Consider the following 16,858-nt stretch of genomic DNA (forward strand, 5'->3'; position numbering starts at 1 on the left):
ATAATTACTTGATAAAGATTTTTACCCCTTTTTAAACATTGGCACCACATTGGCCTTACGCCAATCCAGTGGTACTATGCCAGTCATTAGAGTCCGTAAAGATTAGGTTTAGGCAGGTTTTGCAGCTGAAAGAAAAGCAGTTTATCATGGGGAACAGTCTTTCAAACAATCCAACTCTACTAGATACATAGTTACATAATTACATAGATGGTAAGGCTGAATAGAGACACTGGTCCTTCCAGTTCAACCTGAGGGTGTGTGTGGTGTGTGTGTGTTCATGTCACTGCCATTTTCCGTATCCCTGTATGTTATGTTCACTAAGAAACACATCTAAAAGTTGTTGTCATTTATCAAGACTGCAGAACAAAATGAAAATGAGAAGCGCACCAACCTTGCGCATTACCTCAGTAACCAAAATTTATTAATTATAAAAATATACTCACAAACAGCGAATAAAATCAGGCATGTAAGTCCTCAAAGGGACTTGAAGACAGCGCAAATCCCATCAAGAAGATGGATATTCAGTACAGCTGACGTGTTTCGAAGGGTGTCCCTTCTTCATCTAGCTCTGATTTTATTCACTGTTTGTGAGTATATTTTTATAATTAATAAATTTTGGTTATTGAGGTAATGCGCAAGGTTGGTGCACTTCTCGTTTTCATTTTGTTCTGCAGTATTGGTCGGGCTTCCCCAGCCTTGTTTGGAGCCGCACAACCCTACATGCATATGTGGTCGATTTTTCCAGGTCTGGTTCCATCCATTCGCCACCTGTCTGGGTCCTAGAGTGCAGGAGAATTCGTTTTTGATTTATCAAGACTGTCCATTGACACCATCAACTTTTGAAGAAAGTGCAAAGATAGCCCTGACTCCATAGGGTCATCTTTACTGGCATTGTTATATGAAGGTATTAATGTTGGTGTAAATTATTTGGTTCCTGGGAAAGTGGTTTCTACACCACAGAGGATCTCCACAGTCTCCATGGTTTGTAGTGTAATGTAACGAGACTTGAAATTGAAGAGCCACAGCACTGCTAGGAGGTCCAGATACAACTTTATTCCATTAAAGTAGGAATAAAAATGGAGTACAATCCAAAAAATTACCAATGCATTTCAGGGGTCCAACGCCACCTTCATCAGGGCTTAACTGACAACGATGCAAACAAACCAGAAGTGAACTGAACCTACCATTGTAATTTTTACAGTATGAATTACAAGCACAGGCCTTATCAGCAGCTTTTTTGGCTACATGAATATGATTTGTTAATACTTTCACCAGCAATGTTTTTATATCTCTTTTTCTGGGGTCATATATGATATTTTTGGAAATAAGTGATTGGCTCACTAAAGCATAACATGTAGCATTGTAGGGGAGCACAGGATGTGATTGTGATGTACACAGAAGGATCTGCATTGTAGTTCTCCAAGCCACCACCAGTTGCCTCTGTTCAGTGATGATGATTGTAATTTAGGCAGCCATTGGGATAAGAGCCCTTTAAGGTGCTGCCCTATCTCACTGTTTTTAGAGGATTGTACAAGGAGGTATCATGGGAAGCACAGGGGTAGCTGCTGGATGGTGAGCTGGTGTGGACAGACATTAAATAGTGTCTCTTCAAAATAAAGTGTTAGAGAATCCTAAAGGTTTTTGCCCATGTAAGAGGTGTAAGGTGTGTAAAAATGCACAGACTGCTTGTATCTCCTGTTTTTATCTAATGTCATCTCCAAAAATGATAAAATCTGTGATTTTATCATGTGTAGTTCTAAGGGGTGGTTTACTTCTTAAGTTGCACTTGTGGCCTCCAGTATGTGGGGAGCACCACGAGATCTCAGAATGTTCGAAATGGGGAACATCTAGCTAATATTAAGAAGGGTTTTCCATCACATAGCCTTTCTAAGCACTTTGCTTCACACCATAGCAGAGACCCTTCCTCCTTGCAAATTATAGGTATAGAAAAATACACTGGAGAAGGAGTATCATGAATGTCGCTAAACACGATGAATTTTTTACCTTAAAGCTAGGTTCACACTAATGCGGTGTGGTACACTGCATGTGATTCGCACCGCATTCCTGTGTAAATCACATGCGATTTGCATGCGGTGCGATGTATGGCTCCAATCGCACTGCACCCGCACCAAAAAGATGTAGGACCCTTTATTGGGTCTGTACTAGAATCAGATCACATGGGTATTCACAGCTATTTGATCCGATTCTGCACATCACACTGCGTTTTGCGGACCGATTTTGGGGTGTTGTTAACTTAACATACACACCCACATTGGTTTGCATGAACGGGGTGCAATTCTGATGTGGTGCGGAATTTCACAGAAAAAGCTGCGAATTCCGCACCGCATCAGTGTGAACCCAGCCTTAGACCCACCAACCATGGGGTCTTAATGTTGAATGGAATATCAATTCCTTTATCAATAATAATTAACCACCTCCCGTCCAGCCGTTGTATATAAATGGCCAGACGGTGGCACTGCAGGGTCGGGTGGCCGTCTATAAACGGCCTCCCTGCACCCTGCTTGTGCGTGCTCCCTGGGAGCGCGCAGCACCGCGATCTGGTGCCCACTGTGTCTCCGGACACAGTGAAACACTGATCGTCAGACGGGACCTCTGTACGAGGTCCCGATCATGTGATCACTGATTGGCCAATCAGTGATCACATGCAAAGTAGTAAGCAAGATGTCACTTATGACATCATTGCTTACTACGTGTGAAATCTGTGAATGATCACAGAGGTCACATGGTACAAGGCTATTCACAACAGCCTTGTACCATGTGACAAGCTGTGACTAATCACAGCTCACTCAGTAGTTCTCAATGGCTGCAGGAATGCAGACAGAGAGAAAGAGAAATGATTGCTTTTACATCCTATATGGGTGTAAAAGCAATCAGTGTAAAAAAAAAAAATCTTCACCACCCCCCACAAGAAGTACAGTGTCAACATGGTGACACTGTACTGCTAGGGTGACAGTATGTAAAAAAAATAGTATGTACTAAAAAGATAATGGAATAAATTTTGGCCACGATTTATGATGAAATATTATTTATTTGCAAAATTTTATAAGAAAAACACTTTTTTTCAATATTTTTGGACATTTTCATTTACATAGCAAAAAAAATAAAAATCCCAGCAGTGAATAAATACCACCAAAATAAAGCTTTATCTGTCTCAAAAAAATGGTAAAAAATTCATATGGGTACAGTGTTGCATGACCGCGCAATTGTCATTCAAAGTGTGATAGCGCTGAAAGTTGAAAATTGCCCTGGACAGGAAGAGGGTAAAAGTGTCCGGACAGGAAGTGGTTAAGATACAATTTGGGTTATTTACAAAAAATATTTTTGGGTCGCATTATGATTAATATATTAAGATGTATTTCCATCCTTTTCCTGCCATGTTGTGCATACTTTAAAAAATTTAATGTATATATTTTTTAGTCATCTGAATGGCATTTTTATTCTTGTTTGATTTATATTATATTCATTTATTTATTTGTGGTTTTTTTTATTCATCCCAATATTGTAATCATTTTTATTGTTAATTTTTGCTTTAGAGTATTGCATTGAATAACATGTACACTTTTTTGGAGCTTACATGCAGCCACAAGATGGTGCCATTCCATTTTTATCTGGTATTTACTGCGGTTAAACATTGCGTACATATATTTGTGGTCATTTTAAAATATCTTTTATTATATTTCATTTTTAGTTTTATGTAAGTTTGGGTAATGATTATTACCTAATTCTGGTTAATTTTAGCCATTTCGCTGCTTTGGCAATAGGTTTATATTGTCATCTTGCAGGTGTATGTATTCGGAAAGTCCTTCCAGTGTCTTTTTCCCTTTAAAATGACAATTGATGACGTTACACAAGTGATCTCCAATCCCAGAGGACACCATTTTTGGGGAAATGCGTCAGACAGAATCTTTGTGTGACGTCATCGTGCACCAACGTGCTTACTGACACCGCACCACTGAGGCTTCTCCTTGCTTAATCCTTCCATATATCATCGTGATGAACTGTACAGGACATTAGAACCGATTCTTGGTGGGACTGCATACCTTTTTGCTGAATGCAGTTATTTTTCCAGTGCTCTGGCAGTGAGAGTGCCAGCCTGGAGTTGTGACGCACATGCTTGCTTGATCTCTATAGCTTGCGATCATTTCATTTTGGTAAGAAGCTTGCTTTTTTCTTAGAAGCACCTTCTGAGCACAGAAGCACTTTATATGATGTTTTGCAGCACAGAGCACTTTCTCCACGGTTTACTTTGGAACTTTTTAATTTATTTATTCATTTATATATTCACTACTCATATTGATGGTATATATTTGCATATGAATTTTCATTCTTTTATTTAAATATTTATATATTCGCCTCTGTTCATGTTTATGGTGAAGTTATATATTTGCAAATTAATTGTGGGAATATTGTTTCACTTATTATTTATATGGGCACATATTATTGAATTTATTTATGCATATTTTATTTAAAGGAACAGCACAGTCTATTTAGATTGATATTTATTTAAGTATTCAGATAAATCGGTTGCAGCAGTTCACATTTGGTGTAGTTAAGTGCAGATAATTATTGGACACTCATGTAGTTCTCATATGTCTGTTTATGCTAGGACTGCTAGTAACTAGCACTAGATATCTTAACAGCAGCAAACAAATGTGAGATCATTGACTTGACTGTACTCTTGGCAAAGGATCTTCTGGCATCCAGGACCTGTACCGAGTGACTGCCCTGCTGCATAGTCAACACAGAAGGTCAATTTTTCGGCATAGGCATCATTCAGAAAACACGCTGCATTTGAATGTGTTTTTTGTTTGGTAAAGTCCATTTATTCCAAAATCGAATATTAAAAGCAAACAAAATCTTGAAATATTTTCAAATGACATTCAAATATTCTGAGAAATTTCATACAAATTTTCCTAAGAATTTTTTAAAAATGTCATTAGAAATTCTACTAGTGTGTACCCAGCTTTACATATTTAATAGCAGTTACGGAAAATGTTAACGTTAAAAATAAATTAAAAAACCCCTGTGCCTACAGTTGAGTTTTGAAGATTTTTGATAAATATCAATGTAAAATTTCACCTTGACAGTTCTCACAATTTGTTCCAGGTGTTCGCATATTCCTGTATGACGCCAGTGCTTATAGAACAGGATTTTCTGCCATATGGAAAAGGGCACCTTGAGTGCACAGTGAAATCTATGAACAGTTTTTATTATGAAATACACAGCGGACGATGGAGGTCAGGCAACTTAATAATCTTCCAAAAGCTGAGATTTAGCCAAATTTTTGTGCTCATAGTGACTGAAATAACTCTTACCAAACTTGTTTGGACGCCACTCTCTGAAATCGCCATTCTGAAATACTTCTCCGAGCCAGAAATCTTCTGGTCTTGAACACTACACAAAATCAATAGTAACTTGTGATTTTAATGGATGCTGGCAAGGCTAATGGGCGGCTATAAAATATCTGTAAATCTTTACACAAGGTCACTTTGATAAGCATTGACTTGGTAGGGTACAGTTGCAATACAAAAGGAGAAATAAATATATACTAGAAACATGGACATAACTGTAGTGATAGCATGCCATGCAAACTTGTTTGTGTATAGAGCATGAAGAAGCAATATGACAAATCTTCATTTCTCCATGGATTTGGTATTTATGCAATTCTGCTTTGTTCCCTGTATGATCTAGTAATAGAAAAGATCAAGAAGATCAGGCCATGCATGGTCCATGAGTTGAGACAACAAGACATCAAGTCTGAACATATTTGGACAGTCTGATCTGAAAATAAATGCTCAGCTCTAAATTCCCAGAATAAATGTGTGCTGAAGACTTTGCATGTTTTACATTGCTTTTTGTATTCATTTTTATTTTTTCCTTTTATACAAATTGTGTATGCGTATTACGCATGTGTTTGAATATCAATAACATGCATATTGATCTACTGAGCTAAAACCCGGCCATAGATGAACAGATATATCCCCAATAAGGATAAGGAGAGATATCTGTCCATCCTCCCACAAGTAAATCTTTGGTCAGGTTTCCATGTTTCTCACTCAATGTTGACAGTAGCACACAAACAGTACTTCTGGCCCTGATAATGAGTATCACCAGTTGCTTAAGGCACTCATTTGCGACCCTCTTACAGTATAGAAACTGCTCAAAAGTCACAAACAATGCTTGAAATCCAGTCAATTGGTTAATTTGATATTGTCTATGACAGGGGTGGGCAAACTTTTTGACTTGAGGGCCGCAATGGGTTCATATATTGGACCCGGGGGCCGGACCAAGAGTAGATGAACGATGTGTATGTGTCATCCATAGTAAGTATAGTAATATTCCCCCATAGTAAGCATAGTAATTAATCCCCCATATAGTAATTCATCCCCCATATAGTAATTCATCCCCCCATAGTAATTCACCCCCCATAGTAATTCATCCCCCATATAGTAATTCATCCCCCATAGTAATTCATCCCCCATAGTAATTCATCCCCCATATAGTAATTCATCCCCCATAGTAATTCATCCCCCATATAGTAATTCATCCCCCATAGTAATTCATCCCCCATATAGTAATTCATCCCCCATAGTAATTCATCCCCCATAGTAATTCATCCCCCATATAGTAATTCATCCCCCATAGTAATTCATCCCCCATAGTAATTCATCCCCCATATAGTAATTCATCCCCCATATAGTAATTCATCCCCCATAGTAATTCATCCCCCATAGTAATTCATCCCCCATATAGTAATTCATCCCCCCCTATAGTAATTCATCCTTCATATAGTAATTCGTCCCCCATATAGTAATTCATCCCCCATAGTAATTCATCCCCCATAGTAATTCATCCCCCCTATAGTAATTCATCCCCCATATAGTAATTCGTCCCCCATATAGTAATTCATCCCCCCTATAGTAATTCATTCCCCATATTAATTCATCCCCCATATTAAGTCCCCAAGTCCCCCCTGTGTCAATTCACTTACCTTTGCTCCGCGCGTTCCTCTCGCCGTGTCCGCGCCGTTCCGGTGTAGCATGAAAATCTGTCTCCTATGAGGATCTGTCCCCCTCAACGTATCTGCGCATGTGCCAGTTTCAGGCATTAGCAGCCGATCGGCGATCTCCGGCACGTGCGCAGATACGTCGAGGGGGACAGATCCTCATAGGAGACAGATTTTGCTACACCGGTCTTCAGGGCGGACTGTGAGAGGAGCCTAGCTCCGCGGGCCGGATTAAAAGGTTCGCCGGGCCGTATACGGCCAGCGGGCCGTAGTTTGCCCATTGCTGGTCTATGATCAGCCATATGGGTTGACTTATAAAACTTGCAAATCCAGGCATGGTCACCTGCCAGTATTCATCCTCATCGTTTGTACTTTCATTGGGAATGTTACAGAGGGAGAATAGTAAACAGGCAATAGAATAGTATAAAATATAAAAAAAAAACAAAAAAAAATCCATCGTTCTGAATGCATCCAGGTAAATCTTTATGGAACATGCAATGACAGCCATGCTTTAAATACAGTTATGTTACAGAAGCTGGCACTCAAAGCTGAGTGATATCATGCTTTATTGGATAAATTATTATAATATAATATATATTATTTTTTACCAGCAATATGTTGTATGTAACTTCCTGAAAACATCACAGCACCCTACCTTAGTACTCTTCTCAAGAGCCCAAGGTCCTGATCAGAGCAGTGGGCTGGCTTTTGGGAGTTATGTAAATATCAGAATGCCTTCATGGGAGGATGTCAGTCTGGAGGAGTGCGCAGTCCTAGCAGACATTTGAATACAGACTGTCCAAGGTATGAAATGCCAGCATGTGATGCCAAGCCTCCATGAATGAAAGATCTGAATTCCAATGAATGTTTGGGGCAGACCAAGGACAGTGAGGCTGGGATGGAAAGGGACTAGGTCAGTGGTGGGCAACCTTTTTTTCCAACTGAGCCAAATCTCGCCAAAGCCACGATTGAAATTTATTTTGAGAGCCACATTTTTAAAACTGAAAATACATCCCCCATATAGTAATTCATCCCCCATAGTAATTCATCCCCCATAGTAATTCATCCCCCATATAGTAATTCATCCCCCATAGTAATTCATCCCCCATATAGTGATTCATCCCCCATAGTAATTCATCCCCCATATAGTAATTCATCCCCCATAGTAATTCATCCCCCATAGTAATTCATCCCCCATATAGTAATTCATCCCCCATAGTAATTCATCCCCCATATAGTAATTCATCCCCCATAGTAATTCATCCCCCATATAGTAATTCATCCCCCATAGTAATTCATCCCCCATATAGTAATTCATCCCCCATAGTAATTCATCCCCCATAGTAATTCATCCCCCATAGTAATTCATCCCCCATATAGTAATTCATCCCCCATAGTAATTCATCCCCCATATAGTAATTCATCCCCCATAGTAATTCATCCCCCATAGTAATTCATCCCCCATATAGTAATTCATCCCCCATATAGTAATTCATCCCCCATAGTAATTCATCCCCCATAGTAATTCATCCCCCATAGTAATTCATCCCCCATATAGTAATTCATCCCCCATAGTAATTCATCCCCCATATAGTAATTCATCCACCATATAGTAATTCATCCCCCATAGTAATTCATCCCCCATACAGTAATTCATCCCCCATACAGTAATTCATCCCCCATATAGTAATTCATCCCCCATAGTAATTCATCCCCCATATAGTAATTCATCCCCCATAGTAATTCATCCCCCATAGTAATTCATCCCCCATATAGTAATTCATCCCCCATAGTAATTCATCCCCTCTATAGTAATTCATCCCCCCTATAGTAATTCATCCCCCATATAGTAATTCATCCCCCCAAAAGTAATTCATCCCCCATATAGTAATTCATCCCCCATAGTAATTCATCCCCTCTATAGTAATTCATCCCCCCTATAGTAATTCATCCCCCATATAGTAATTCATTCCCCCTATAGTAATTCATTCCCCATATTGTGTCAATTCACTTACCTTTGCTCCGCGCGTTCCTCTCGCCGTGTTCCCGTGCCATTCCGGTCTTCAGGGCGGACTGTGAGAGGAGTTTGTCACGCTGCCCCGCCTACATCCTGACAGCCAATGTTTGCCACGCTCCGCGGACCGGATTAAAAGGTCCGCCGGGCCATATATACGGCCCGCGGGCCGTAGTTTGCCCATTGCTGGGCTAGCTGCAGAGTCCTGACTTTTGGGGCGGCCGCCCGAGAGGAGGGAGGGGAGCGGGCGCACACAGAAGAGCCTCATTAAAGTGTGTAAAGAGCCGCATGTGGCTCGCGTGGAACTGGTCATGCTCCAGCCTGGAAATGAGGTGGGATCTATCTAATTTGCTGCAGCTTCTAATTCACACTGTGAGAAGCCTTCACTGTGCAATGAACTCAGAGTAAGCAATTTCAGTGCAGGTGTGGAGCTTGTACAACTCTGCAAGGCAAGGTTGGAGTTCAGCTTTAAAGAGGAACTGAACTCTGGAAGCTGTGCCCAAAAAAAAGGCAAGCAGAGTTCAAAGGACTAATCGCTAAAATTGCCTTTGATCTCCCTGCAACTAATATTTCCCTAATACTGACTAAGCCTTGTTCTGCATTATATCTCTGCATGAAGGTGGAAACCTTGGTAAAGGCAGAGCATTGCTTTTTTATGGCAGAGCCTCCATCAAGGAGAACAGTGAGCAGCGCAGTAGTGACATCACCAAATCTCACTTCACATCTCCTGAGCCTAGAAGTCAGTGCCTTGGATCTCACACTGAAAATATACAGCTACATTTGCTAAGGATATGCCAAGACAGCCCTGCTTTTTTGTCAGTTGTCCTGCAACTATAACATACTCTTGTTCCTTGCACTATGTACATTACATAATCCTAACCCATACACTTAGTATGTTACCCACTGCTGACTTCTGCACTCTGTACGTGACATACTTCTGACCCTTGCACTCTGTGTCTAGGCCCAAGTTTTAAATTCCTTCCTCTGTTGCTATACAGACAATTTCTGCTCCTGTGGATGCTCAAGAGTGCCCCAATTTTTTTTTCCAAATCTTGGGATGTCATCCAGATAAACTATCCTATTAATTGAGAGAGCTGTCCCCCCTCACCTCCCAGGTAAAAAAAACAGTCTGACCCCATGCTGTCTAGACCTGAGCAATCACTAATACAGCAGTATGTATATCTATAAGACAACTTCATCTGGTAAAGTAGAATATTAGGCTATAATGATCAAATTAAAAAAATCCCCCCCCCCCCACATTCTAACACCTATACTAACTACCCTATAAAGCATGGGTGTCAAAGTGGCAGCCCTCCAGCTGTTGCCAACCTACAAGTCCCATGAGGCATTGCAAGATTGACAGTTACAAGCATGCTCCCAAAGGCACAGGCATGATGGGACTTGTAGGTTCGCAACAGCTGGAGGGCCACCAGTTTGACACCCCTGCTGTAGAAGAAAGATGCATACATTTACCTATTCACAGGGTGCTCCAGTCCAGTCACATGATCAGCTCTTCGCTCTCAGATAGCAGCAGGTTCAGGGGGGGAGGGAGCACTGACAACTGATGGCCCATAATAAAAAGCCTATGGTTGATGTCACCACTATGGCATTCCATCTGATGTCGGAGCGCTCTCTCCTCCCCCCTGTAGCTGGTGCCTGCTGATACAGGGGAGACCACATGACAGGACGAGAGCACCCTGAGCATAGGTAAGTACTATATATGCATCTTTCTTCTACTGAGTAGTTAGTATAGGTGTTAGGAAGGGATTAAGAGCAGTTTACAATTCGTTTTAGCCTGGAGTTCTTTAATTTTTTTGCATGTAGTGGGATTAGTGTTTACATATACTTTTTTACATACTTTTAGTACCAATGTTTTGTTTTTCTTTAGAGCCATAACTATAGCTCTCTTACAATGTATGTTTAATTAAAGTATGGCATTAGGTTAACAATTTGCTTCTTGTAGAATCACCCTCATGTTAAATGAATGCCTCTGCCTTAATTAACTATTTCCTGACTGCGCTATAGTCAAATGACAGCTACAGCACAGTTGGCTGGTTCTGGGAGGGTGGCAATTGACGTCCCCCAGAACCCCGCCCCCTGTGCCCCCCCAGGGCGAGCATCGGGAGCACTCTGTGATCATTGTGTCCTTGGTAAAAAAAAAATGGTAAACATTTCATATGGGTACAGTGTTTCATGAGTGCGGAATTGTCATTCAATGTGTGACAGCACTGAAAGCTGAAAATTGGCCTGGACAGGAAGGGGGCAAAAATACCCTGTATGCATTCTCCACCTGCAATGGCTTACTGGATCCACAGAAAAAAAAGGGGTCCCTGGAACAATCCTGATACAATCACATAGCAGAAGGAGCACTGCTATTTTAGGAGGAGTTCCAGACAAAAGGCAGATTTTTCAGAGTATTGCTTAGGTACAACTAACATTTCTACATTTTTCCTACAACAAAGTAAATGTTTACTTTTTAATTTCAGTTTTATTTTAATACAAAGCAGAACAAATGTATATGTCTGTAAGTATGTTCATGAGTAATACAGGTAGGATAGCCAGCCTGTACTCAGATTGGATCTCCTACGTGATTTTATATGGGGTTTCTCATACAGGTACTCTGCAAGAGATTTCCTTAAGGAAATGTGAAGTTACAGCAGATTGGGATGACAGAGACGTGCAAGCAGCCGAGGGTACTGACAGAATCACAATGATGAAATGTGTGGCTGGGCAGCACGAGACTGCTGAGTACAATGGGCAGTGCTGTGGCCCACGAACAGCAGTATATTCATAGCTTTGTACCAGTTATTCTCTCTATCCACTCATGCCAATCACAAGACCTCTCTGAGGACCAAGACTTGTACATTTTCTGGTTTACAAATATGCCTGCCTCACAGTTTCAGACACTCCAATAAAACCCACTCTATAAGGTACAGAATGCTGGACTTCTCTTTACCATTCTGATTTAAATCACCAGACTCTTTTCTAGACTTCATTTAAAGTGGAACTTTACACATAACTAATTGAAAAAAAATGATTTTCTTTAGCAAGGAGTATACATTTCACATTAATAATTATGCTACCAAAATTAGTTTGTGCTGTAAATTGGCTCCAGCATTGTTCCTGTTTCTTCTTTCTGGAGGCTGCCCTGAGCAGCAGCAAATCTTTAGGTTTGCAAAAATAGAGCATGTGCAGAGCAGAAAGAGACTGGATTTTAAACAGTATAGGCACTTATTTTTAAGGCTTTACATGGCTATACCTGGAAACCGGACCAACACCAAAGTGATCTAGCAATTTTCTGAGTAAAGCTACATTTTAAAGAAGCTAATGGGCTGAGTATTCTCTAGCAAGCAGGTCTTACTGGACAGTCAATGATTTAGCATCCCTTGCAAACACTGCACTTTCTAAGAGAACTAGTATATCAGAATGCTAATTTACTTATCTTTCTCACATGCAGGCCCTTTAACTCATTTTCCCACAACTCCTTGGGTTCCTGGACACATCTAGGGAAGATACGGTAAATGTCTCTGTTTCCCTCCCTCTGCAGCTCCGAGAGGCCACATTTGATTAAACTGAAGTTGTTGGGCAAGTGATCTGCAACCAGATAATTGGTCTTCCACTGTCAGAAACAGTGCTTAGGCAGCCAGGCGAGAGCCTAACAGCACATGATTTCTCTATAAGACCTATCCACCGTAGGAAGCATATTTCCAATTGCTACCAAAGTACTTCCAGAGGGGTGGCCTTCCTGTGTCCTTGGGCCTTGGATAGCAAATCTCAGCTAGACACTTATAAAATCTTAAAGAGACTATGTTATGCAGCCACATGTTTCTCTTATTCAGCCTTGGAGAAATTGCTGGGAACAGTCCATGTTTGTGCAGTTTTCATAATCTGTTGTCTATTATTCTGCAGTGTATGCCTGCTCTGCGCCATTCTGAACATGTTTTGCATTATTGCTTCTATTTTTTCCACCTGTTTAGTAAACTGCAAATTACAGTTTTTCTCTGTGACCTGGCTGATTACCCATTCTATTACAGTTGACAACTACAAACTGGCCATATCAGACAGCAGTGGCGTGACAGTGACATCTGGTAGTACTACTACAGAGGGAAACGGGCAATTCTACTGCCCCTGATATAATGTCCCCCCTAATTCCTGGTAGGATTTCTGTTGCAACAATTATGCAAGCACACAAGGCCAGCCCGATGATTGGGCCAAAAGATTATAGGGCCTGAACTGATCATATGGGATCCCCCCACTCAGCTGGCAGAACTGGCCATTAGCACATTAGAGGGGGAAACAAGAAGGTTTATTCTGCACCTCCAAGTTTAAGACTAGGATTCCCTTGACAAGATAGTTAACCGCTTAGAAATGGTGTAAAGCCAAGTGGCAACGTTAAGGGACCTTAGGGTCCAATTCATCAGCAAAAAGTAGAGAGTAGGAAAAGCTATTATGTAAAATGCACTGACAATGAAAGACATAGCAGCAAAGATTTGCTGAAGGGAAATGGGCCAAGCAGGATGGCCCAGATGGGGTGATGTGAAAGGATGGCTGAAGGAAAATCTTGTAGATGAACTGCTATCCAACAAAGTCAGGGAAAACGTGAAATAGAAACATAAAATAATTTCGAATTTGAAATTTCAGGAGCTGATAGAAGCGGCCGTAGCATGTCAGTAGTAGACAGAAGTGCACAGGCTCAGACGCAACTATGGTCATCATAGGTGGGAAATCAATAGACACACCTGAAACCAAACAGACGGTTCCATGGAAGGTGACCATTGAAACCTGACAGAAGGGGTGGCTCATCTCAAGACAGAGTTATCTGCTTTGAATCGCGGAAGGGAACACTCCTCTGAGGGGCAAGGAGGGGATGTCCCCTTGTGGAAAAGACATATCCCACTTTGGAGGCAGGCAAAGTCACCATCACCATGCTGGGGCTGTGTAGATGAGCCATATGAGCCATCCCCAGAGAGAATTCCCCAACCATCAACAGTGCATCAGGTGAACCATGATGGCCCAGTACTAGAGATGGATCAAAGCTACTACCAAAAACCAACAAACTGCTGAGTGAATGGTCCCATTGCATTCTGAGGAATGATATACTGTACTATACTGTGCTGCAGAATGTATCGCTATGACACATCAGGGACCTGGCAGGTTGGCAGAGGGAATCCACATAATAACAGGACACTAGGTTGTTCAGAAAACATTTACTTGGTTCAAAAGATAAGCCATATGTGTTTTTGTACCTGAGTAATTGTTTTCCTCTGCTCTCATTCTCCTTTCCTCCCACTCAGAAGCTTACATATACTGTACACGCACAAACAATGTGTGTATGAATGGAAAATGCTAAACAAATGTGCCTGTATAGGCGCTTACCATGTGTAAATGCTGCTTAAGGGTGAAAAAGGCATGGGACTCAGATGTTTAACAGAATACACAACTGTATTAAAGTATAACTAAAGGCAAAATGTTTTCATAGATTTGGGTAAAGTGGTGAGGTGTTAGAACCTATGTCAAGTTTTTTTTTTTTTTATTGCTATTTGTGTCCCTTTGCAGAGATTCACTCTTGCTAATGTTCCTGATCACCAATGTCAACGGGAATGAAAGTAAAAGGTAAATTCAAAATTTTAAATTGCCACCAGAACAGGAATAAAAGTATAATCTTGTGCCTGACAGGGGTTTTTCCTTTCCCTAGTCTATAATTTTTTTAAAAGTTTGGTCTTTAGATATACTTTAAATTTGTGGGGTTTTCTCTTTAACCACTTCCTGCCTACCGTACAATCATTATGTGGCCTTAGGGTGGTTGTCCTAGTTCTGAATGTCCTCCTGCTGGCCTGCAGGGACGCGATCCTGTGACCGCTGTGTCTACAGGACACAGTGCTCAGTACCCATCCAGTATCATGTGATCGCTATGACCAGTCATAATGATCACATGTAAACAAAACTGTCATGAATAGCAGCCATTCATGACATCTTGCTTACTACTGTGATGTCTGGGATCAATCACAGTTATCACATAGTACAAGGCCATTCATAGCGGCCTTGTACCATGTGATAGCTGTAGCCAATCACAGAATGACAATAGTACGCAAGCTGTAATGAATGGCTTTCAGTTAAAATGATTGCTGTTACAGTGATCATCACTGTAAAAAGCAATCACAATGTAAAAAAAAAACAGATCACCTTTCCAGCGTAGTACAGTATTACTATGGAAACACTGCACTGCACTGGTCTGGTCACAGTATGTAAAAAAAATTGCATAAAAATGTATTCACTTTTTTTTTACATACTGTTACCAGTCACTGTATTGCACTGGTGACAGTATTTTAAAAAATTGTGAAAATTATAAAATTTTGCAAACAGGTAATTTTTCAAAAGAATTACAAAGTAACTTCAGTGCAGTTTACAAACTCCCATCTCCAATGTGATATTGCTGCTGACTATAAATGTGTTCCCACATATGCAAATAGTAAATACTCTGTAAATCAGTGCCGCACAATATAAATTGTATAATTTATATTATTATGTGCAATCCTCATAATAAAATGCCTGTGCAATTTCCTATATAACAAAGTGCATATAAACATCACAGTGCATACATAAACAATGTGTTTATCTTGCAACATAGAGATCCCATATAACAAAGAGAGTCCTTATATAATACTGTATATAAATTCTTCTTAATAAGGTTGCACAAGTCTTGTAAATATTTGTGCACCTTTCGGCTGTGTGCAAAATCAATAATAATAAAGATGCCTCAAGAATAGGTGGATCACCCCTACATAATTATTCTCTGACTCATCGTAAATAAAGATGTGGGTTATAACCGAACAATGCTATAGCACAAAAAAACAACTGTAAGAAAAGGCTGTGAAAGAACGGTTTTAGATAAACCCAGGCAGAGTAGTTCAAAGTACAAAATATTCTTTATTATAAATCTCACAAAAAAGGTGAAACGTTGCAAGTGAAAAAACACACACCACAAGTAATTAAAAAATCAGCAATCCGGATTGTGATATCAACAGGCTATCAATAATAGTGTAATGTATTATGCCAATAATCACAAGTATGCTCTAGTAGTCAATATAAGATAATACATGACCCTGTGGAGGAATCAAAAAGTAATTCAATAAATAGCTATTGAAAAGCAAAACTAGACTGTTGAAATCATACAAAATGACCATATTGGAGAAAAAATATTAGTAGGAATCTGAGTGACACAGGTTCCAGCCATCCTATGCATAGGAAATACTAAGGATTGTGTATGTAAACCAAAGGAACACAATTCAGTCAGCCCAGTGTCCATGTGAATAAATCATTAGGGTCTAAAATGATGTTAAGAGACAGTTTTGCTAAGAAACCTTGAAAAGTTAAAAAACACACACCATAAGTAATTAAAAAATCTGCTCTGCCTGGGTTTATCTAAAACCGTTCTTTCACAGCCTTTTCTTACGGTTGTTTTTTTGTGTGTGCAAAATCCCCCTTCTATGTTTCTCCTCCACCAACACACATATGTACTCTCACCTCCTTATTTTGACCTATAAATATTTAGGTCAAACAGCGTTTTTCCCTTTTAACCCGGTTAGGTATAATTCCTTTATTGCTCCACTCTCCTCCACACTCTACACCAGAATGATCTTCCTATTTCTTATCCAGCATATCCTCTGAAAGTGCAGAAAGAACACCCATCATAGTGTATCACTTACATCAATCAACATTTATTAAAAAGATTGAGTGCATTCACATAAAAAGTGCCCAAATGGGACACTAGAGTTGAATAGCTTCCACAATATCACATCCATCTATGATGACTCACA

The 16,858-nt window shown here is 40.2% G+C and overlaps 1 long non-coding RNA gene across 1 annotated transcript; it reads left to right on the plus strand.

The window, feature by feature from the left end:
• Positions 1 to 3,836: 3,836 nt before the first annotated feature.
• LOC149455472 (uncharacterized) lies at positions 3,837 to 5,857 on the plus strand. Its single transcript, XR_016314051.1, has 2 exons — positions 3,837 to 4,172; positions 5,128 to 5,857. It is a non-coding gene; the product is annotated as an uncharacterized LOC149455472 (long non-coding RNA).
• The last annotated feature ends 11,001 nt before the right edge of the window (positions 5,858 to 16,858 follow it).

This window comes from Staurois parvus, unplaced genomic scaffold (assembly GCF_062004578.1).
Source record: "Staurois parvus isolate SC_StPar_1 unplaced genomic scaffold, SC_StPar_1.0 ptg000393l, whole genome shotgun sequence".
Taxonomy (NCBI): domain Eukaryota; kingdom Metazoa; phylum Chordata; class Amphibia; order Anura; family Ranidae; genus Staurois; species Staurois parvus.